This window comes from Camelus dromedarius, chromosome 14, assembly GCF_036321535.1.
Source record: "Camelus dromedarius isolate mCamDro1 chromosome 14, mCamDro1.pat, whole genome shotgun sequence".
Classification (NCBI taxonomy): domain Eukaryota; kingdom Metazoa; phylum Chordata; class Mammalia; order Artiodactyla; family Camelidae; genus Camelus; species Camelus dromedarius.
Window position 1 is genome coordinate 38292679 of NC_087449.1, and position 22227 is coordinate 38314905.

A 22227-nucleotide genomic window follows, 5' to 3' on the forward strand; every position below is an offset into this window, starting at 1 on the left:
CAGGACCCTGTGGGGTCCTCCCTGGTGCAAATCTTTCTATGTTCCCTGTTTCTTGTTTGTAGGACATAGGCTTTATTCAGCCTTCTTGACCTTCCCTGAGTCAAGGGAAACTAAAATAAACTAAAAATAGATTTACCTTATGATCCTGCAATCCAACTCCTGGGCATATATCCAGAGGAAACTCAAATTCGAAAATGTTCATGCACCCCAACGTTCATAGCAGCACTACTTACAATAGCCAAGATATGGAAGCAACGTAAGAGTCCATTGACAGATGATTGGATGAAGAAGATGTGGTATATATACAATGGAATATTACTCAGTTATAAAAAAGAATGACATAATAGCATTTGCAGCAACATAGATAGACTTAAAGATGATCATACTAAGTGAAGTAAACCAGAAAGAGAAAACCAAATACCATATGATATTACTTATATATGGAATCTTTTAAAATGGCACAAAGGAACTTATTTACAAAACAGAAACAGACTCAGACATAGAAAACAAATTTACGGTTACCAGTGGGGAGAAGTGGAGGAGGGATAAATTGGGAGTTTGGGATTTGCATATACTAACTACTGTATATAAAACAGATAAACAAGATCCTATTGTATATCACAGGGAACTATAATCAATATCTTGTAGTAACCTATAGTGAAAAAGAATATATATGTATGTGTGTGTATAACTGAATCACCATGCTGTACACCAGAGACTAATACAACATTGTAAACTTACTATACTTCCATTAAAAAAATTATAAAACTGAAAAAAAGAACAAAGCCCCAGTTCATCTAATTTTTATGTTTAAGAAGTATCAAAACTTGGCCCTCCCCCTGTCTTCCTCGAGAGGAGGTGGCAGCCATCTCCTAGTCTGCATCATGGCTGCCCTCAGACCCCTCATGAAGCCCAAGATCGCCAAAAAGAGGACCAAAAATTTCATCTGGCACCAGTCAGACCGATATGTCAAAATTAAGCGGAACTGGTGGAAACGCAGAGGCATTGACAGCAGGGTGTGCAGGAGGTTCAAGGGCCAGATCCTGATGCCCAGCATCGGCTATGGGAGCAACAAGAAAACAAAGCACATGCTGCCCAGCGGCTTCCGCAAGTTCCTGGTCCACAACGTCAAGGAGCTCGAAGTGCTGCTGATGTGCTGAGATTGCTCACAACGTCTCCTCCAAGAACTGCAAAGCTGTTCTGGAAAGAGCAGCCCAGCTGGCCATCAGAGTCACCAATCCCAACGCCAGGCTGCTCAGTGAAGAAGACAAATAGACAGCTCATGCACATTGTATTTGTGTTAATAAAACCATGAAACTCAAAAAAAAAAAAAGAAGTATCAAAACTTGTACTGTGTGTTATTTTGATCAACTGTATGATAATAATACATGTAATTATTTAAAACATGATCATAGAACTTAAAAATTACATATATTCATTTATATATTTTGATTGCAGAGATGGATGATAACTTCATTAAAAATTTCAAGTATAAGAATATACTATATTAAGATCATATTCTCTGAAGAAGTAAAATGGAAAACAAATTCAAGGAGAATAATGAACAGTATAAAATTAGCAACTGTTAAGAAAAGGTTATTTATTTGTATAACTGGTTGATGGTAGGAATCAAATTGTTCTGGTATTTAGAATTAATTGAATACATTTAAAGGAAGTTATTTTAAAATATCAGTATATACTTATGATAAAAATTATATGATGGGGTTCATAGTTTACAAAATTATGTTAGAGAGAAGTAGAGCAAAAAGTTTGAGGACCACTAATCCAGAAGTCAGAATATTCTGAACTAGATGGAATTAGATATCTCAAAGTTCAGAGAAATGAAAACATCAGATTCTGAAAGACTAAGGTATTCCCATTAATTCTCAACATTGCTTTACTTTTATTGGGTAACTGTATGCCCAGGCCTATGTTCCAAGGAGGATAATATTTAAGAAGCAGGAGGAAGAGAAAAGCCCAAAAAGGAGGCAGAGAACAGCCTGAGAGGTAGAAGGAGACCAAGTGAATGAGGTGTCTCCGAATCCAAGGGAGAGGAGTGGTTTATTTAGAAGGGATAATAAGAATTTATTGTTTTTGGCTGCCTGGTGTCCATTCCTCCCTCTTTTGTAGAATTTCTTCTTCCTCATTGGATCCAATTTAACAGACATTAATTAAGGTACCTGCCTTCCTCTAGCCAACACGTGGGTAAATGATCCAAGATATGCCAATTGGATGCTTTATTCCTTGAGTCTGAGTTATGAATATAGTCACCAAAAGACTAAAATCAGCTGGAATTCATGCATTTCATCATGAAATATATTTCACTAGCACCATGCCAAGGCTGTCAAGCAGTCTCTGCTAATAGGACCCCCTGAAGCTACCTGGTTCCTGCCAATTCCATGCTTTGCCTTCCCCTTGGTTCTGCAAGTTCTCCTATAGCCTTCCAAAAAACGCTCCTTTTCTTTGGATAGACAGAGCCATTTTTTGTTGCTTGCAGCCAAGGGACCCTAACAGACATAAAGGAGTAAAAATAGTATCAAAGGCTGCAGGAAGAAGAGAAAGAAAGTAAATCATAGGTAGCTCTAAAAAAGAAGTGATGGAAAGAGAAAAAGTCAAATTAGGATTGTATACTGACTTGTGAATATGTTTTTTCACAACTCTTTGAGATGATCCAGGTATTGCATAAAATGCAAGAGGAATGATTCAAGTTAGGTGTAAATATTCTCTACTTATACTTATATCAATGATCAAATCTAGATGTGACCCTGGAACTGTGACCCTGGCTGCAGCCATTTTGCTTCCAGAAGGAGGATGGAACCAGTACAAAGAGGAGGACAGAGACCAGAGAATTTCAGGGAAGCAGGGACCCTGAGCCTTGATCGTCACGCTGTTACTGGAAAATGGGGCACAAGTGGATGGCCATGTCCCAGGTCTCTGGCAGGTCCCTGGGACACGCCCCGCAAAGTGAGGGTCCTTGGCTTCATGCAGGAAAGAATTCAATAGCAAGCTATTGTGGGGGTGAAAGTAGTTTTATTCAGGGAGATACACACTCCATAGACAGAGTGCAGGCTCTCAGAAGGGCGAGTGGCCCTAGGAGAGAACACATTCCATAAGCAGAATAAGGTTAGTCTCAAAAAGGAGAGGGAGTGGTTAGTTTTCATGGGCTGAGTAATTTCACCTGCTAACAAGTGGGAGGAGTATTCCAACAATTTGGGGGAAAGGGAGGGACTTTCCAGGAATTGGGCCACTGCCCACTTTTTGACTTTTTATGGCCAGGCTCAGAACCGTTATGGAGCCTGTGGGTGTGTCATTTAACATGCTAATATATTATAATGAGTGTATAATGAGGTTCAAGCTCTACCTGAAGGCGAATCTTCCACCGTCTTGGGCCTAAGTATCGGGTTGGGGTTAAGCAGGTTTATTTATTTATTTTAATGGCAATACTAGGGAATGAACTCAGGACCCCGTGCATGCTAAGCAAGCACTCTACCACTGAGCTATACCGTCCCCCCCCACCACCACTTCCTTCCGCTTTGTTGTTCTTTTAATGGTTGTGCCCTGCCCCCTTCCCTTCTGTCTCAACACTATATCTGGAATTTGCCCTATCCCTGGACTTACGTAAGATAATAAAAATTTCCTCTTTGCCTAAGCCTTTTTTATTTTTTTAAAGAAAATAGATGTATTTATATAGAATATATAAAACACAAAAATTAGTAGTTTTACATTTGCTCTTGCTGGGGTGGTTTGCCTAAGCCTTTGAATCAAAGTTTTCTGGTGTTTGTAGCTGAAAGCGCCCTAACTGATGGAGATATGCAATTGTTTTTCAGAAGAAGATGGAGCAGGGCTTATTTGCAAAGGTAGAAACACTTAAAAGTTTCAGAGTAAGAAAAGAATTTTTTGTTGCTGTTTATTTATTTATTCAGTTATTATTGAGTTATAGTCAGTTTACAATGTTGTGTCAATTTCCAGTGTAGAGCACAATTTTTCACTTATACATGAACATACATATATTCGTTGTAGCATTCTTTTTCACCGTGAGCTACCACAAGATCTTGTATATATTTCCCTGTGCTATACAGTATAATCTTGTTTATGTATTCTATGTATACCTGTCAGTATCTACAAATTTCAAACTCCCAGTCTGTCCCTTCCCACTCCCCTCCCCCCAAGAAAAGAAGGTTGTTAAAATGGAATGGCAAGTGGTTTGGTATAAAACTCTAGATCAGAGTCCCTATGGGGAAAGTGTAAGAGATGATGTCTAAGAGTGTGCTTAGCTGGAAAGCTTAGAGTTTATCCTGAGGAAAACAGGGAGACATTCTAAGTAAGATTATGCCATGATCAGATATGGATTTTAGAAAAGTCATTCTGGTAATAGAGAAGGGAGTGACTGGTAAAAGTGCAAAGCTGAAGCAGGGACATTTTTGAGGAGGCAGTCGTCTAGGTGAGAGATGATGAGGGTCCGTCCTAGGACAGCAGCTCCACCCTCATCATGGAATATAGACACATTTTAGAAATATTTAAGAGCAGAATTTGCAGCACTGAGTGATCCACTAGATGTGGGAGGTAAAAACAAACAAACAAACCCGGAATGATACCTAGTCTTCCAGCTCGAGTACATGTGAGCATAGTGAGTGGTTTCCTAAACACATCACGTTTTTTCTCACCTTTGGGTCTTTGCATATGCCATCCCTACCTAGAACTTACTTTCCTTCAAATATCCCCTACTCTTAAAACACCTCTCCTAAGAAGCCTTCCTTGACTGGCTCAGACTGACTTAAGTGCTCCTCTTCTGTATTCCCAAAGCCTCCTGTGCTGACCTGTAGATAAGTTAAGACTCGATGTTAACAGAAAATCTAATTTAAGCTGGCTTCAACAAGAAGGAAATTTATGGACTCACATAGGCAGGCTTCAAGTTTGGTTTGATTTAGCAGCTCAACAGTGTCATTAGGATCTTAGTTTCTTTTCATTTTTTTTTTCTCTCTGCTTTCCAATCTCACATCTTCATCTTGAGGTTGACCTTTTCATGGTGACAAAATGACTATGACACTTCTAGGCTTCATATCAGCTACCACATTCTCCAAAGAACTAACTTCTGGGAGCTCTCTCAAATGAATGAGGGACACTCCTTTCCTAAGGCCATCAGAAACTATCCTGAGCCTCCCATAAACCCAAACTGAGTTGAAGATAAGACTGCAACAGCACGAAAAAAGTCAGTTTCTGAAAAGAGCTAAGTAGAAATTCTAGGACTGCAACATGATACAGGAGTGAAAAGGAATTAACTACTCCAACACTCAACAACATGAATAAATTTCCCAAACATAATGTTGAGTGAAATAAAGCAGACATGAAAGAGTATACACTGTATACGTCCATTTTTGTAAAGTACAAAAATAGTACAAACTTACCTACATTTTCAGAAGTCAGTATAGTGTTTACCCTTGGAGATGTGACTGAAAGTAGGCAAGGGGAAGCTTGCAATGACAGTAATGACCTATTTCTTGATTTAATTTACAAAAAGATGCTAAGTTTGTGACAATGTATCACTTAAAACTGTACACTTTTCCATATTATGCTATACTCCAAATAAAAGTTAGAAAAACTTTTCAAATTAAAAAAAGAAGAAAAACTTATATGTATAAGGAAAGAGATTGAATGGAAACACACCAAAATAATTGCAATAGCTGCATTTGATTTGTGGATGTATAGGTTATTTTGTTTTTCTTCTGTATTTATCAAGTTTTTTAAAATGAGCTATTGTATTGCATCCAGTGTTGGTACCTCTCCAGACTCATTTGGACCCACCTGCTCCCAGGGTCTCCACTCAGTAGAGAGCTAGTCTCTACTGTGGACCCGTCTCCTGATGCAGTCATCCCTCTCAGCTTCCCATAGTGTGTGGGAACAGATTTCCGTAACTTCTCTATTGCACCTGTTGTAGCAGGAGCCGTGGCAGCTGTGACACTCAGTTCCGACTTAACCAGACCCTCAGAGAATCTGGCCACATAATGCCACTTCCAGAGTATGCTGAAGCATTCACTGTGGTCATTGGGATCAGTCTCCCCAGACTGCCCTAAGGAGCCAGGAAACAACCCGGAAGTACAGGGGAGTTAATATCCCCTATGGTATAGGGAAATTGACCAATGAGAGATAGAAGGAAAGAGCAAACAGACAGTTTGTTCTTCCTTTCCCCAATAAATGGCTTCCAGACACCATACAGTGATTTCACACAGCCTCTCAGTCCTATATAACTGATAAAACTATATTACCTTTATAATGAGTGGAGAGAGAAAGTTGGGGAAAATGATTAAAAAGAGATACCAGAGTGAGCAATGTTAGGGAAACTAAAACAAATAAGAACAACTGTCATTTTATTGAGCATCAGCTATTTGCGATACTCATGCTCTCTAATCTCCATGGCAGAAGAGTTTAGATTTGGTTGATGAAGAAGCTTTTAGATTAGTTGAAAGTCATTGGTGACTTTTTGAAGAGCTGGCTCAGCAGAATGGTTAATTCTGAGTCACATGGCCTGGATTTATGAGTGAACAGATGAAGATGTGGAGAATCAGACGGCAGACTTCTCAAGAATATAGTAAGGGGAAGGAAAGTGATAGGTTAGTGGCTTGACAGAAAAGCAGATGGAGGGAGAATTTTTCACTCTGTGGGAAAGCTGAACATGAACATGTGCTAAGGGGAAGGGTCTAGAGGAAGGAACTGGAGATATGAAAGAGGAGGGAATAAGGGAGGGAATCACGCTTTTAGCTAACATTTACTGAGCATTTACTAAGCTCTAGTATTTTAGTCTGTTCAAGCTGCTTCAGATACCACAGACCAGGTTGTTTTATAAGCAGCAGAACTTTATTGCTAACAGTTCTGGGGGCTGGAAGTCCAAGGTCAGGGTGCCAGCATGGTCAGGTAAAGGCCCTCTTCTAGGTCACAGACTTACTGTGTCCTCACGTGGCAGAAGGGGCAAGGGGTCTCTAGGAAGCCTCTTTTATAAGGCACTAATCCCATTCATGATAGTTCTATACTCGTGACTTAAACCACTCTGAGAGGCCCCAGTATTAATACCATCATTTTAGGCATTAGGATTTCAACACATTAATTTGGGATGGAGGGGAACACAACATTCAGACCAATGCATCTAGTTCTTTTTCTAGGAGCAAAAAACAGGACATAAAAATGGATCAGCCTTATCCTCTGGCTTCAAGGTTCACAGTCCAGAAGGGCTAAAGTAGAAGTGGTGGAATGCAGACTGAGATGTGTGCACATAGGCACCCTCATGGGATGCAAGGGGAAGAGGCTCAGATGAAGAGTTGGAAAGTCAGAGTGGCCTCCTAGGAAGGAGGAGGGCATACCTCTGTCTGGGCTACTAGGTGGGAGGGACAAGTTCTCATCCTTGCTTCACTGAGCATTTCAGCATTTGGCAGAAGTTTCTAGAATTTGAGAGGAATGTGGTCAGGTCAGAGGGATGAGGAAATGCCCTGTTTCCAAGTCTCAGGTGTCTTGGGCTACCTCAATGTTTTATTTGCTGGCACTTCCTGCTTTCTCTCAGTTGGGCTATCTGAGAAACCAAGAACAAAGTTTAAGTTTCAGAGAACTTGTATGCAAATCAGGGCAATAAAAGGGCCAACCTGGAAGCTCACAGCTAGGAGAAGTAGAGGCCTATGTACCTTATCTAGATGAACGGAAACTGAAGCAAGATAGTGAGGAGAAGTCCATACACTCTGGCCTGCCCCTCAGCAGGGCCTCTCAAACCCTTAGATCCAGACCCCTAATCAGTGTCAGTCTAAATTCCTGGAAGGAGAGGAGGACCTTAAATCTAGACTACCCTCCAAGAGCTCACAGCTGAGTGTCTTTTCATCCAATAGTGTGTCATTCATTCAACTAATGCTCATTGAGCTCCTACTATGTCCTAGGTATTCTGCTAGGATGCTGCAGATACCTTAAACAAGATCTTGCTTCCATGAGCTGACTTTCTGCTGACATAATAGTAGAAGGCAGAAGCACATTTAAGGAAAACCTGAATTCTCTGCAATCCGTGAATGTCCCCGAAGGGCAGAGTCATTTGGACTGCTCAGAAACCAGCTTTCAATGCAGGATCTTGTAGCAAACAGATGATAGCAACTTGACAAGACCTGACTAATTTTCCTCAAAAGAGTGAGACTCCCTGCCTGTGTAGCTACTGGGAGTGGCCCTGGGCTTGTGCATGGAGGTATCACTCTCCTTCTAAGCCCCTTGGATCCTGTGGTCCAATTTAAGAGCCTGCTGAGAGCCAGCAAGGCTAACAGCAGGCCCTGAGGGCTAGACCATGCAGACTGCTTCCTTGTCACTCCAGATCCAAGCTCCAACCTTCAAAGACAGTATATGTTTCACCAAAATCAATGAAGGTTATTGAATTAGTGAATGACAGTGTACTCAAGAAGCTGGATAGTAGCTGTGGAGTGCTGGAAAGGCTGAGGTGTCAGGCTGGGGACCTGGGAATCTCACAGCCCTGAACCTCCAACCTTGAGGCTGCCCAACTAGATAGGTTGTGAATCAACCAGGACAGGTGTTTAGATACAACTGTGTTTGAATCCAAATCCATCCTGGACCCCTCAGTAATTGTATACGTTCTGGAGGGCAAATTTCCTCATCTGTGCAATAGAGACTTTAATATCTATCTTGCTGATATATTTTGGAATTAAATGAAATAATGGATATAAAGTGCTTGGTATTACACAGTAGGATTTTAGTAAATGGTTGTGTTGCCAAGTCCAAATTCATTTTGCTTGCCACACGACAGGCCAACAAATCAGGAGACAAGGTGTTGGGGGCAAGGAATAATGACTTTATTCAGAAAGCTGGCAGACAAAGAAGATGGCAGCCTAATGTCCTAGAGAACCATCTTCCCCAAGTCATAACTCAGGCTCCTTTTCTACTAAAAAGGGGAGGGGGTATGGTTGGTTTTTACAAACTTCTTGGTGTCAGAATCCTTTGTTTTTGCAGGTGTCTACTTGAGTCAACTCATAATGTCCCTGTAAACCTCCAACAAAACAAATGTTATTTTCTATTCTGCAACTTTTAATCTTTATATGAATGGAAAAGTGTCAATACCCTTAAAGGCCAGAGCCTTGAGAATAGGCTGTTTTGTTTGCTTCAGGCTATAGGCAACATTCTTTTACAAAAGGTGCAGAACCATCATGACTAAGCACAGGAAACAGAGCACAGGGTTAAAGCCAAAGGAACAGGTCTAATATGGAGTCAGATTTGTTCATCCCTATTACAGTTGTGGTCATTATTTGTACTTAGAGCAGACTGCAAGCTAGTCTGGGGTAGTTTTGCAATAGTCCCTTTCCCACCCTGTGAAGCTACTGAAACTGCTCCTCAGACCTGAGAGATAGGAGTCCTGAATGGAAAAGGACTCTGCAGAAGGGCTGCATTCTCTTTTCTCTCTCTGTCTTTCTCACACTTACACACCTGTGTACACACATTTATTTAGAGCTCCATGTTGGCATAGAAGCTATATTTGTACTGGGGCAGGAAACACATTCATAAAGATCAGTGCTGCAGTAAAGTGGTGGAAAGGAAGCTGCAGCCAACTGAAATCATTGATCTGGGGGCTGGAAAAGAGAGGGGAAGAGGAGGGAGTGGTGTGGGCAGGCTTGGTAAGGCAAGGGCAGAACCACAGCAGGAAGCAGACAGCCTAAGTCATGTGGCAGTGCGGATTTCCCCTGTCAACTTCACTTCCCAATTTTACATCCTTCTCTTGCACGTGTCTCCCACAGAGGCTGCTCCGTGCTAAAAGTGGGCAGAAGTGATTGATTTATTCATTCAATTGACAAACATTTAATGATACCTACCATGTGCTAGGAATTTTCTGGAAGGATAAATAGTTGCTGGTCAGGAAACTAAAGGGAGCTGGGGAAGGGCAGTCTGGGCAGAGGAACTAACACGTGTTAAGTTGAGGAGGAATGAAGCAGGGTGTTATATTACAGGAGCTACATGTGGTTTGATAGAAAGAGAGCACAGAGTTCCAGGGAGAAAAGTGGGAGATGAAGCTGGACGGGTAGGATGAGGCCAGTTCATAAAAAGCCTTTGATGCCACATTAAAATGCCTCAGATAATTGACCAACCATTTGGAAAAGAAAAAAAAAAGATTAGAGTCCTACCTCAAGACACACAAATTAAATTTAAATTTGAATATAAAATAAATAAATTTTTTAAATACTAAAAGAAGAAAAAGGAGAACATTTGTATGATCTTGGTGTGGAGAAGGCCTTCCTTAAATTTACAACCAAAGTTAGAAAGCATAAAGGAAAATAATGACAGTTTTCACTAGATGAAAAAGAACACTGTGCAGCAAAAGCCAGAATAAGCAAGATTAAAAGATAAATGACAAAGTAGGAGAGTTTGCCATATTTAATGGTTGAAGGGTTCAAATCTTACTTTGTAAAGAACTGCTATAAAATCAATTTTAAAAGACAAATATTTTGATAAAAATAGGCAATATTCTTTTTAAATTTTTATTTATATTTATTTTTTATTTTTAGATTGAAGTATAGTCAGTTTACAACGTGTCAGTTTCTGGTGTGCAGCATAATGTTTCAGTCATGCATATACATACATACATTTGTTTTCATATTCCTTTTCATTATAGGTTACTACAAGATATTGAATATAGTTCCTTGTGCTATACAAAAGAAACTTGTTTATAAAAACAGGCAATACTCGGGAGAGGAGTAGGTAGGGATAAACTGGGAGTTTGAGATTTATAGATGCTGACATGCATATATAGAATAGATAAATGTTTATACTATATAGCACAGGGAAATATAGTCAAGACCTTGTAGTAGATCATGATGAAAAAGAATATGAAAACGAATACATGTATATTCATGTATGACTGAAAAACTGTGCTGTACACCAGAAATTGACACAACATTGTAAACTGACTATAACTCAATAAAAATAGCAGACAATACTCTTAATAGGTGGTTGTCAATAGAATAAAGAAAAATGGCTATAAATAGGTCATTCAAAGACACTAACAAAGAAAGAAATACAAATCACTTTCCCCATCAGATTGATAAAATTAAAAAGATTAAGCCCCAGTGTTGGGAACAGTATGAAAAAGGGGATCTACTCTTACTCTGTTGATGGGAGTGCAAAATAATCTTTCTATAGGGTAATTTGGTAATATATATTAAAAATTTTAATGTGCATTCCTTCCAACATTTCTTTTGATCCAGCAAGTTTTAGGAATTTAGTCAAAGAAAATAATAAAAATTGACAAGGATGTTTATTGTGTTGTTTAGAGGCAAGAAAATTTACCCAAATGTTCAGAGAATTGGCAAAATAAAGTATTGTGCATCCATACAATAAAAGTGATACAGCCACAGGATAAAGTAGATCTGTAAGTGTTGTAGTGTCCATGATATGCTATTAAGTGGGGGGGAAAAAAAAAAAAGAAAAGAGGTTACCAAAAGCAGGTTTGGCACTAGCTGTGTTCAGCTCATTCAGCTTCAAAGCATAAATCCTAGGGCCTCAAAAGGCCGGGGTACCAGTTCCTGCTTCTGGATCAAGGTTGTGCAAGATAAGGGAGGAAGCTGGCTGTGAGCCCGGGGTGGGGATGGGTGTTTCTCCTCCAGTTCTGCTACAGCTATCACAGAGCCCAGGAACCAGATACCTACCTGCATTGGAGCCTGAATTTCCTTCTCCAGGCAGAAGGTGGGTGAGGGTTAAAGCCCTAGGTATATACTGGTGCCCTTTCTACTTCATTAGAGAAAGAAAGGTGACCTCCCTGAGTTCTGCTTGTGCTGGACTTTGGAAATCTGATTTCCTTTTTCTGGGGAATCTGGCAGATAAGCCTTTGCTATCAGTTCGTCCTTTTAGTCATAGATCAACTATAGCCAAGCCACTTGGTTGTGTTCAATTAGAGGAGAGGTTTTTTGAATCCATTTCTGAGGGATAAGACGACCATAAGATTTCAGGTTCCCCAGAAATAAAATAGTAGGCATTCAATAAACACGAATTAAGCTTCATATAAGCCTGGACTTCCAGTAAGATACTAGGAAGCAAACTAGTTTCTTTCTCTTCCTTTCTTTCTTTCTTTCTTTTCTTTCTTTCTTTCTTTCTTTCTTTCTTTCTTTCTTTCTTTCTTTCTTTCTTTCTTTCTTTCTTTCTTTCTTTCTTTCTTTCTTTTCTTTCTTTCTTTTCTTTCTTTCAATAGTTTTTTCATTAGATGAAATATTGCAGGATCTGAGCATTGGACAAACCAAGTTATTATTACTTAAAAGCCAATTAGTAGCTAATTAGAGCTCTGGAACTCCCTGGCTAGGCCCTATCAGGAAACCCTCTCGGGACTGAAGTAGTAAATTCAGCTTATAATACTTACTGATCAAAATATTCTCCAGTGAAAATCCCCACACTGGCCTTTCCCACCTAAGATGCTAGGGGCCCAATTCTTATACACTTAAAAAATGTTTGTAGGTTTTTATTTTCTGGAATGGAGGAGGGTAGAAGTCACAGTGTGATTCTTAGGTCCAGGCTAATTCCAAATTAGTTGAGTTCCCTCCTACCTGAAGAAAAGAAAAACACTAATTTGAAAAGATATATGTACATCAATGTTCACTGCAGCATTATTTATAATAGCCAAGATTTGGAAGCAACCTAAGTGTCCATCAATAGATGAATAGATAAAGAAGATGTGGTATATATATCACATATATATAAGAATATTACTCAGCCAATAAAAAATGAAATCTTACCATTTGCAACAACTGGGATGGATCCCAATGGTATTATACTAAGTGAAATAAATCAGACAGAGAAAGACAAATACCACATGATCTCATTTATATGTGAAATCTAAAAAATAAATCAAACAAAAAAAACGAAAACAGATTCATAGATACAGAGAACAAATGGTTGCCAGAGGGGAGGTGCGTTCCTTCCAGGAGGATGAAATAGGTAAAGAGGATTAAGAGGTACAAAGCTCCAGTTAGAAAATAAACCACAGGGATATAATGTACAGCATCATTAATATGTTCAATAATATTGTAATAACTTTGTATAGGGACAGATGTTTACTAGACATTGTGATGACTACTTCATAATGTATGCAAATGTCAAATCACTATGTAGTATACCTGAAATTAACATAATATTGTACATCAACTATATTTCAATTAAAAAAAAAAAGGTATAGCTCTATCCTGTCAGCTTTTCCAGTCCACCATCCAGACCAGAGTGGCTGTGGTTGGCTCAGTTTTAATGGAGCTGACTCATAATACTCTCTGCCCCCAGGGAACTCAGAAAATAATACTAAATACTTGGGAAGGCTGTTTTTTATTTTATATTTGATCTTCTTGCTAGCCTTTGGTGGAGGGCAGCAAAAACCTGAGTTTGTTTTTTCGTTTTTTGTGTGTTTTTTTTCTCAGTTCTTGAAAGTGGGGAAATGGAAACATTTATTAATTCAACAAGTACCTGTTCAGTACTTTCCCTGCTCCAGACATGAATAGGGAACTTGCACATCTATGACAGATATAGGTGAATGGAACGATGGCAAGATTCCATCAGCATCCTGTCTTTAACTTGGTCCCCTTTGCATCCTCATGACACTCAAAAATAAGATCACCAAATGTGTGGCTAGCCATCTGAAAGCAATTCCCTATGCCCAAGGCACTTATTCAAGTCCTACATTCACTGAGCACTAACTGCTTACAGGCCTTGTGTTGGATGCCAGAGATGCAGAGGTGAAGATGTGGCCCTGCCTGCAAGGAATGGACAATCCAATGCAATGCTTCTCAATCTGTTTTCTCGTCAATGCTATGAAGTACTTACTACCACCATAACCTTTACTCACTAATATCTTGGTCTGTTGAGGGGAGAGAAAAAAATCAATAATTACAGAATGATGTGATAAGAGCTGGCTATGATAGAAATAAGCACAAGGTATGGTGGAAATACAGAGGGAGGAGCACTGAAAGTCAGATTGAGAATGGGAAAGTTGTCAGGAAAGGTATCTCAGAATGGTGACACTTCAGCTCGATTTTGAGCAACAAGCAGGAGTCAGGCATAGAAGAGTCAACAAACAGGATGTGGGGAGATCTGTAGCATCAAGATACACTCAAGGATTACACACAGCTCTTTATGGTGAGAGCAGCTTGAGGCATATGTGAGGGAGGAGTGACAAGGCATCAGGTGGTGGAGGGCTTGTGTGTCAAGATAAGGAACGTTACACTGAACACTATGCTAAGCTAAATACTATGGGGAGATTATCAGCCAGGGGTTTGGAAATCATGTCACATAAGGAGCAGTTAAGGAAATGGGGCTGTTTAAGCTGAAGAAGAGAAGAGTTAAGAGAGATAAATCTTCTGGCTTATAGCATATGAAGAGTTTTTTATTACGTTACTTTAGAATTAGAAAAGCCCAACTTTTAACCTGATTTGGTAAACCATACATGATGAGCAGGTTAGCTCATCTCCTAGGTCAGTGACCCCAACTGTTCAACCATCTGAGATGGCTCTGCCTTCTATCCCACTCAGGTCTTAGCTTAGAGTTCTCAGATTAGGGTCTGCTGATCAGCCCTGCTATTCTTTTGGGGAAAATGGAAGGAAAAAATGTGGAGATGCCTCTAGTTGAAGAATTATGGCTTACAGAGGCCAAAGGAACATGACTAAGGGTGCCATGAAAGGTGGGAGCCCAGCTTGTGGTTAGAGGTGTGGTTGAGGCTAGGTATGAATCAGTGAAGCCTTGGCAAGAGGTAGAGTTCCCCCTTTCCATTTCTGTGCTTTCTCAGAGACTTTTGTCTTTTGTCTGCCTTCCTCTCCCATCTGTCATTGGCAGAGTGGCCTTCAGAAGAACAAGCCAGAGAGTCATCACAATGGGTGTGAGTCTTTCTTGTCCCAACATCATCGCTCTCCTAAATGCAGTGCTTCTGACAAGTGAGGCACTCTTTTCTGGAAGCTTTGGCCAAGATGTCAGAAGTAAATATGAATGCATGAAAGAAGTAAAGGATTTTTCCCCCCGCTTCCAGGTAGAGAAGACCCTACCAGACAGAACAAATAGGTCAGGTTGGATAGGATAGGCATCCTCAAGTCATTTATTTGACTTCTCTACCTGAGAGGTTCTAAACCTGGGGCAATTTTGTCTCCCAGGGGACATTTGGCAATGTGTTAGAGGGGGTGCTACTGGCATCTAGACTGCAGGATATTGCTAAACAACTAATTATGCATAGGACAGCCCCTCCCCCCAACAAATAATTATCAGACTCAAAATGTTGCTAGCACTGAAGCTGAGAAATAACTGATAAATGCTCATGTTTATAAGGATTTGGTTGGGAGAGAAGGATCTGAGCATTAGTGCCTGAGGCATGAGGTGGCTAGAGGTCAAAAATGAGCTTTAATTTTATAAATATACGCTGCAAGCCCCCTGCTAGTCTAGTTTCAACTACACCATGGTTGATCCAGCTTGGGCATTTCTGGTTTACTACTCTGGATACATTCATTTCAGCTCTCCTAAAATTGGAGGGGAAGTAAGCTGGAGGAAGGGAAGGAAAATCAACACTTTGATATTGATTCTTAGTTAGGCATGGGAGGGTGAAAATTTGAGCCTAAAATCAAGAGTTTGCTATTCTAAACATATGCCTTATTTAATTATGAACATTAGCTTAGTATAAAACAGGACAGTGATGAGAAAATAACAAAGACCAAATCATATTTGAACTTAAAGTTTGGAATCTGATTGAAAACGAAGGAATTGGGATGTCAGATTTGTAACAATAAAAACCAAAAAATGAGTGGATGTCAATGCAATTTCAGGAACAAGCTCAAATAAAGATTAAGTAAGAGTGCCTTAAATACACCTTTTTTTGATAAATTCAAATGTTGGTTGAAGCCAAACCAACAAAAAATTTTTTTAAACCAACAAATTTTAACACAGATAATGATACTGTTAGGGTCATTATATTATTGATAATGCTAATGATCATGTGGAATGGCATGTCGCTCTATGCCAGAGATAACGCTCTCATACCATTTTAATGAGAAGAAAACTAAAGCTGAGGGAAATTACATAGGATCTCAGTTATCTGTGTTTGGGTCACAAACTACCCCAGTACTTGGTGGGCAGACCAATGCAAGGAGACAGTTCCACTGGATTCCACATGGGTAATACCATAGTTCTGTGCTGCTGAATTGCTGCCCACTTCTAAAGGGTGATAGATGGCACAGAAAGCAGCAATTTGAACACCTAGAGGCAGGTGACCCAGTGACCCAGACCGAAAGGAGTTAACACTGAAGTGTTCAAGTCAAGGCCCCGGGACTGTCAGGCCTATTGAAGGAATTCTTGTAATGGGTAGAAGATTGGGTGTAAAGCTCTATGTTCAGTGCTGGGCATGGAGGGGCCTAGGATAGTACATGGCACATAGTGGGAACTTAACTGTTAAATTAGTTAACTGTGACCCTTTCCAGCTCTGATGGGCTAGGGCTCTATATTTTTTGAGGAGGTAACAGTGCATGAGAAAATATTTAATTATGTAAATAACCAAGAGTTAAGAATCACTTTATGAAAGGTCTGCAATACTAAAAGCATTACTACAAATAGGGTTGCTATGTTACCCAATTTCAGGGGCACTCTTCACATAGAATATAATGTGAATATCACTCCCTGAAGTCATGCAACACAGAGGCCTTATTAAAAATATAAGGTGATTTCAATAAAACAAACTGCCGCCTCTATCAAGGGTAGGAAAAAAAAAATCAATAGCTTAGTCTTTTTTTTTTCTTCTTCTAGCATTTCAGCATGCTTACACGGCCACAGTCAGAATCCTGTTTCTCCTTTCAAATTCATTAAGGTTAGTCACTCTAGTTGTGTAATATCCTTCTTCATTCCCTCTTTCTTTCCTTCCTCCCTCCCTCCCTCTCTCCTTCCCTTCCTTCCTAACAGAATCTCAGTTTCGTTAGGAGCAGTAATATGCCCAACTAATAGACACAATTTCCAGCCTCCCTCACAGCTAGGAGCAGCCATGGGACATAGTTCTGGCAAATGATATGTAAACTGAGGGTTTCTGGGAAAGCTTTGTGCCCCCATTACAGTACACACTCACTTCTGGCTGCCTGTTTCCTTCTCCCTGCCTGGAATATAGGTATAAATTCTGAAGTAGAGCCAACATTTTGTAACTATAAAGTAATTGTAAGAAAAAAACCTGCATGCTTGGCGTTTGGGAAGAGGAAGTTAAAAGAAGGCTGGGCCCTTGATAGCAGTATGGAAATGCCAAACCAGACTTGGATTGCCTACTTATTAAATGGGAACAATTAATTCCCTATTTGGTTCAGTTTATTATTTGAGTTTAATCTGTTACTTGCAGCTGTATTCAATTCTAACAAACATGTCACCCTTGATAACATCATTTCTCAAATCAGTACCTGTAGGCCTTTGTGATCCCCAAATATAATTTTATAAATTGAATTCTTATAAATTAAAGGATTCAAGTGTTCTCCAAGAGCTGTTAAATGTAATGTTTTTCCTTCAGTGATAATTTAAAAATTAACATAAACTTATTTTGAATCATCTGGATGTCTTCATAATGAGTCCTGCCCTGGGATTTTTATTTCCATGATTACATTTGTTGTTACAATTACATGAAAGCATTTAGCTTTAATAGTTTATAGGTTTAACTTTAATGGTTTATAAGTTTACAGCAGGCTGCTATTAGGTTAACGAGTCCTAATGTTAAAATGATCACTGTTCTAGGACATGTGCTTTGTACTCACACTGAATTGCTTTACCTGTAGTATTTAGTTATGTAGAAGGAGCAGTTGAAGAGACAGCTTACTGTGTTTCCCACAGCAGATCAGTGCAGTGATTTAACTACTGCTTTAAGTCCAGATGATGTCCAAGAACAGTGTATAAACAAAGATTTCATGCTAGATTGAACAGAGAAGGGTGGTGGGAGAATTGAGTCACCATCACAAGGTGTTGGCAAATATAGGTATGCAGAACCCAGGATGCACTATAATAGCATTAGGAGCATATTCATAAAGGATATTACTTGAAGGAAACTAATCTTCTCTATTTCAACGTGCAATTGTTCATCACAACAAGGGTGGTAGCAATTAACAAAGAAAATATTTTCATGAAACAGCATTTTAAATTATTTTCAATATTGCATCCTGGGGCAACTTATCATAATGTGAAATATTCTGAATGAAAAAAAAAGAAATAAAATTAGAGAAAGTTATATAATTAAATTGAATAAGTCAGACCAATATCCTCAAGAATATTTTTCCTCTCATAACATAGTTATGTTTGAGAATATTACTTTAAGATAATAGAGAGAGGGAACTAAATCTTTTGAAGCCGTGGCTTGTAACCAAGCAGGACCATAAGGGGACTTCCTAGAACAGACTCCCTCTCCTATATCCTCTGCTGTAGCTCCTTTCTGCATATCTCAGGCCTATTTCCTGAGTTTTTCAGATGCTAAAAACCACTGCCAAATGGAAGAAATTAACTACTTGATGATCGTGACCACATAGCCCCCAGACCTTCTGGCGCCTAAGGATTGGTAATTTTTTTTAACTCCTTTTTTTTTTTTAATTGACTTTATTCTTTCAGAGCAGTTTCAGGTTCACAACATAATTGAGCAAAAGTACAGAGTTCGAACAAAGTCCTCCCCACCCACATATATATACTCTCCTACTCTCAACATCCCTCATCAGTGTGGCATATTTGGTACAATCGATGAACCAACATGGGCACATTATTATCAACCAAAGTCCATAGCTTACATTAGGGTTCACTCTTGATGTTGTACATTCTATGAGCTTTGACAAATGCATAATGACATTAGCCACCACTATAGTATCATACAGAATAATTTCATTGCCCTAAAAATCTCTTGTGCTCCATCTATTCATTCCTCTCTCCCTCCCTCTCTCCAAACCCCTGGAAACCACGATCTTTTTATTGTTTCTGTAGCTGTGCCTTTTCCAGAATATAATTTGGTTGAACTTGTACAGTTCGTAGCCTTTTCAGACTGGTTTCTTTCATTTAGTAATATGCCTTTTAAGTTTCTTCTATGTCTTTCATGGCTTAATAGATTTTTTTTTCTTTACTGCACATATGTTTTAAAATTTACATATAGGTACTGTTGGATTGGTAATGTTAACTGCCCTGTTACCTCAACGTCAACCAATCAGAGAATTACACACGAGCTGATCGCATACCCTGGGAGGCCCCTCCCTTACCTTGCCTTTAAAAATGCTTTGCTGAAACCCTTCCAGGAGTTTGGGGCTTTGAGGGGCACAAGGCAACCATTCACCTTGCTCCACCCTGCAATAAACCTTTCTCTGATCCAAACTCTGACGTTTCAGTTTGTTAGGTCTCACTGCATTGGGCACGTGAACTTGTGTTCAGTAACAGGCTAGGAACCAGTGCTTTTTCAGGCTAGGAACCAGTGCTTTTCCCAGCAAATAGCCATGCTTATTTGAATTGGACAGAGAAAAATTTTAGGGGCCTCATTTCTAAGAAATAGAGCAAAATATGGTTCATGCAAGCATTTTTTTCAGTAGCTGCCCTGACTCCAAGCAGTTCTTAATAAAGCTCCACCTAAAGTCCTCACCAACCAGCAATTTAAACAGATTTTTTTTAAAATGTAAAGAATTTTAGAGAAAACTCACTGGGTAAATCTCACAGGTGGCAGCTTATACATTACCAATTGATTTATTAACTCATTCCTTTTTTGTTTGTTCTGTGAATGAAAAATACCACAAACCGTTACCAGTAAACAAAGAATGCTGAAGTCATCAAGTCATCAGCCACCCCCCCCCCCCCCCCAGTGAAGATGAGCAGATAGCCTGCAGCCTGAGGGGACTCAGAATGTAAAAGGACAGGATACTAGCCCTAGATAGCTAGGTGCATAGCAAAGGAATGATTTCAATGAGCCCAAATGTTTGCTCCCTCCCATACATAAAATTGCGCTAAATTCTTTAACTTGAGATGTCTGTTTTTCTTCACTTAACAAGTAATCTTTTACTGTTCTGACTGGCCTTTGTTGTAGAACTCCTATATATCCTGGCTCCTCTCCTACCTCTTGAGAGCCGTCCCTCAGAGCGATTTGGGAGTCTGTCATCCTGGGCTTAAAGGGATTCTAGTCCTCAGAAGCGTCCACCAAATAAAACATAACTCTTAACTTTTAGGTTGTGTATTTTATTTCAGTTGACAGTTTGTTATCATTTCCCAGGTGCAATAAACTCCAATGCTGATGGTGGGGACCAAAGAAAATTATTCTTGATAGAAACGGTCCATTTTCATGAGTGACTCTTTACCCACAAAATGCTGTTCTGAGTTGCCTTTAATCGATTTGTCCCTCCTCCTACCCTCATAGAAAATCTTTGAGGTTCTGGTCTTGGTTCACCTCTCTCCACTTTCTTAGTGATTTCATTTACTCCCACATTTTCAAGTATCCTTGATACTGTAAATTCTGTCAAAAATATAATTCATCAGTTTACTTAGCAAATATCTATTGCACCTATTATGTGCCAGGAACCATGCTGCTAAGTATTAGGGTGTATAACATGGCGAACAGGATAGGCAGGGTCCTTGCCTTCCCATGGGCTTACGCTAAGTTTCTGTAATAGGGAAGAACAAATGTGACTCCATGTTAGATCTGTTTCTTTGACTCTAACCCTGTGCTCTGTTTCCTGTGCTTAGTCATGCTGGTTCTGCACCTTTTGTAAAAGAATGTTGCCTATAGCATGAAGTATACAAAATAGCCTATTCTCAAGGCTCTGACCTTTAAGGGTATAACATTTTCCCATTCACATAAAGATAGAAATTTGCAAAATGAAAATAACATTTGTTTTGTTGGAAGTTTACAGGGACATCATGACCTGATCTACATGAGTGCAAGAACAAAGGATTCTGATAGCAAGAGAGAAGTGTGCAACAACCAACCACACCCCCCTCCCCTTTTTAGTATAAAAGTGAGACAGGAGGGAAGGGGGCAGGGCACAGCCATTCAAGGAACAATACAGCAATTAGCACCAAAATGGAGGAAGATTAAACTCCCAGTAGGTCTTAAGGCTCGAGATGGCTGAGATGGCGGGAGATTTGACTTCTAGTAGACTTGAGCTTCATTATACCCTCATTGTCATGTATTAGCATGGTAAGTAACATGCCTACAGGCACCATGACAGTTCCAAGGCTAATCATAAAAGGTCAAAGAGTGGGTGGTGGCCCAATTCCTGGGAATCCCAGCCCCTTCCTTCCCCAGGGTAGTTGGAATGGTCCTGCCACTTAGCATATGAAGCTACCAAGCCCATAAAAACTGGCAACACAGCCCTTTTTTGCTCCGTCATCTTTGGAGACGGCCTGGACTCTCTATGGAGTGTGTCTCAACTTTCACTCTAACCTGAGAGCCCAACCCCCACACCTCGTGGCCTTTCTTTTGCCTTCTGAAACAGCCTACACTCTATGCACTGTGTTATCTCTCCAAATAAATCTACCTTTACTCAACCTGTGGCTCGCTTTTGAATTCTTTCCTGCGCGACCTGGAACACAGCCCTCCTCACGCCCGCATCTGTTTTCCCCAAATCAAAAGGAGCCTAAATTCTGACTTTGGGAAGATAGTTCTCCAGAACATTAGTCTGCCATCTTCTCAGTCTGCTGGTTTTCTGAATAAAGTCGTTATTCTTTGCCCCAACATCTTGTCTCTCGATTTATTGGCCTGTCATGTGGCGAGCAGAACAAGTTTAGACTTGGTAACATTTCCACATTTGCAACTTCCTCCTGGCCATCTTCCCTGGAATCCCAAATTCAACATATCCCAAAGTGGACTCTAATTATCTCCTCCAAAATCTGTTTCACTACATTTCTGTGAACTGTACCACTCTTCACCCAATTCCCCAGGCACTCATCCTTGACTTCTTTCTCTTACATCTGATGCCAAGATCATGCAAACTTGCCATCTAATCCCATTTCTCCGTGCTTGGCACACTATTGCCTTCACTCAGACTCTTGACCTCTTTTCCCCAGTCATGGTAATAGCTTTTTTATTCATCTCCCTAGCCCATATCTTCTTGGTCCCCTAAATCTATTCTCTCTGCAGCTGCCAGAATGATAAATAATATAACCTGATGTGGTCATTCTCCTATTCAAAACTCTTACTTTCTTTCTATATTCCCATGTTCAATTTTACCCCCTGGGATAAAAATCAAACTCCCCAGCCTACTTTATGGGGTACATCATAGC

At 39.8% G+C, this 22227-nt stretch overlaps 1 pseudogene; it reads left to right on the forward strand.

The window, feature by feature from the left end:
- The first annotated feature begins 884 nt into the window (after positions 1-884).
- On the forward strand, positions 885-1275 carry LOC116156857 (large ribosomal subunit protein eL32-like; annotated as a pseudogene).
- Positions 1276-22227: the final 20952 nt, after the last annotated feature.